Raw genomic sequence first — 2,619 nt, 5'->3', positions numbered from 1 at the left:
GTAAGATGTTGGTAAATTGCATTCCTTTCGTATTTCTTTGGTAAAAGGGTACCTTGAGAAGTGATTGGATCATCCTATTGGTTAAGATTACAAGAGTATTCTTCAGGATACCCAGAGCTGAGTGATCATTGTATTGGCTAGCTATGGGGCGCTTGTGTTGTCGGCGCAGGATTTGGGTGGGTCATGCATATTGATGGAAATGAATCGGAGATCCATAAGGTGTAAGAGGTGGAATAACATCGTCGAGCCTAAGTGGGGGAGAAACAAGTGGCTGTTTAGGCCACGGTTGTGCTGGTGGAAGTTCAGGAAACTCCCAATCGCCGGTTGGCATCGCCATGATTATGCAAAGTGAGCAGTGGGAATCCATAGGTGTGACCCAACCCCTGATGGGATATAGGATTCTGCTCGAGAAGTCCGACGATGTGATAGTGGAGTGTGGAAAGACCATGGGTGGTAAGCATGGCTGGATGAAGTAGTGTTAGGCTGCGATAAGACCATAGCATTCATCAGTCCGAATTAGACTATTCATGTGATGGTCACAAGCATTAAAGGGGGATCAGCTCATGCTTTGGGCACGCCGACCAGGGATGTCGAGAAATCATTCTCTGTTTTGGGATTGAGGATCTTCGGAGTCCGTGGGCGAGCCCGAACGATTATGGGAATTCAGGTTGGAACTGGTAGAGACTGTTGAGTCCAGGGTCGGATCTTGAGTTGCAGGATCATGTGGATAATCAGTATGTGATACAGTATGGTTTAGGCTGGGTAGCCTTGATATTTGATCTCTTGGGAACCTGGTGGTCGGAACAGGTGCGAGACTGGTAGTCTCGGGGACTGGCTTAAGGGTAGTTATTTATCGGTCAAGTAAGGGACGTCGAGAAGTTGTGATGAACTATACAAATGCCGATTCTAGGATCTCTGGATAAGAGCGGAGTATCAATTCGATTTTCGATAGGAACTCGAAATCGGAATTCGTGCATGTGTTGGTGCAGGATTTTGTTTCATTGAGATGGGATGTGGGGCATTTATATGCCAAGGGCATCGAGGGCAGAATTCCAGGGTGATGAACGGGTTGGTTTGATAGTAGTTTAATCCATTGTGATGTGTCTCGGGTGGCTCTATCCGTAATAGAGCCACGACATGTTGGAATCAGGAGTCGGTAGGTCGAAGGAGACCGGGTATGATGTAAGACTACAGTTATTCTGGTAGCATTCACATTTTACGTTGGATTCAATGGCGACAGGTTGTCAGCCTATCATGATCGGATGGATCAAATGGATGGAAGGAGCCATGAGTGGCTGTATAGGTAGGGCAGTTATTGTCAGACGAGGTATCCTTCGGGGATCATGTGGGACTGTTGTACGTGTGTTTCTGGCTCAGTGATCGGGTAAGTGTCTGGTGGTTCGGACAGTTGGCAGACAAGTTGGGACCAGGGAGGTCCCGGTTGTTCTTCAAGAAAGTAGCTATGTAGCAGCAAGAGGAGTTGGAGCGACTTCAGTGATTTGGGGTCCGTATGTGGAATTGCTTATTATTCGGTAGCCGCAGTTGACCGGTGATTTTACTCTTTAGGAAGCCTCAAGGTATTACAGGTGGGAAGTATTCTAGCTAGGCTGGTTCTTGTGGAATCAGTTCGATGATGATTCAATGTGGGCAGTCTGTTAGGGAGACAGACCATCTCGAGACTACAGATCTCAGACAGAGTAGAAGCGACCATGCTGTAAGGAATTCGTTCATCTTCGGGTTCTAGAACCCTGTGGGGTTGGTCCTAGTTGCCTTGGGAAGGTTGTGGTATTCTCGGGCTTATGGACGTGTTGCTCAGGTTGCCTGGTGTGACGGGAATGGTGATGCATGATTTCGAGGATGAAATCTAATTTAAGTGGGGGAGAGTTGTAACACCTAGTTTTGAAAGTACTCGGTTGGTGTCTCAGAAGCCAAAGGGTAGGGGCGATTCGGTCTTTTATGGGTCTCGGGTTTTATCCGGAAGGTTTTAGACTTGGGGTGTGGATAGGAGCGTAGGGCTTCCCGACACCTTTTGGTGGATATAAAGTTCGTCGAAAACGGACTTAGAACGAAGAAGTTATAGCACTTTGAAGTTATTGGCAAAAATGGTCCCCAATGGAAATGTTTGGCAAGCAAGCAAGGGAAGCATGCATGTGTCTGGCTGGGTACGCCCAGCTTAAGCTGGGAGTACGCACAGCGTAGTAGAGTAAATGATCACGGGTGTGGGAGGAGTACGCCCATCGTACGAGAAGTACGCCCAGCGTACTCTCAAAGACCCTAAACCCTAATTTTAGGGGCTAACCACAAAATAAGGAACATTATGGCTCAAACCCTAGCCCCTTATCAGCCTCCCCAACCTCATAGAAACCCTAGAACGCCTCATCCCTTCATTCTTGTGTGACTTTGATCTTGAAAAGCCCATTTTGGTGGTTTTAAGCTTAGAATAGGAAAGAAGAAGTTGGCAAAGAAGGACTTGGGAAGTTTGAGCTCATAGATCTGGGATAACATCATCATTTGGGACTCTTTGGAGGTAAAAAGTTCATAACTTTCCTCAAGTATTCTTAGATCTAGTGTGGTTTGGTTTTGAAGTCATTTTGGTCCAAAGGATGAAGCTTTATAGCC

Source organism: Lactuca virosa, chromosome 2, assembly GCF_052849685.1.
Source record: "Lactuca virosa cultivar CGN04683 chromosome 2, Lactuca_virosa_CGN04683_v6, whole genome shotgun sequence".
NCBI lineage: Eukaryota > Viridiplantae > Streptophyta > Magnoliopsida > Asterales > Asteraceae > Lactuca > Lactuca virosa.
Note: the sequence above shows the minus strand (reverse complement) of the source record.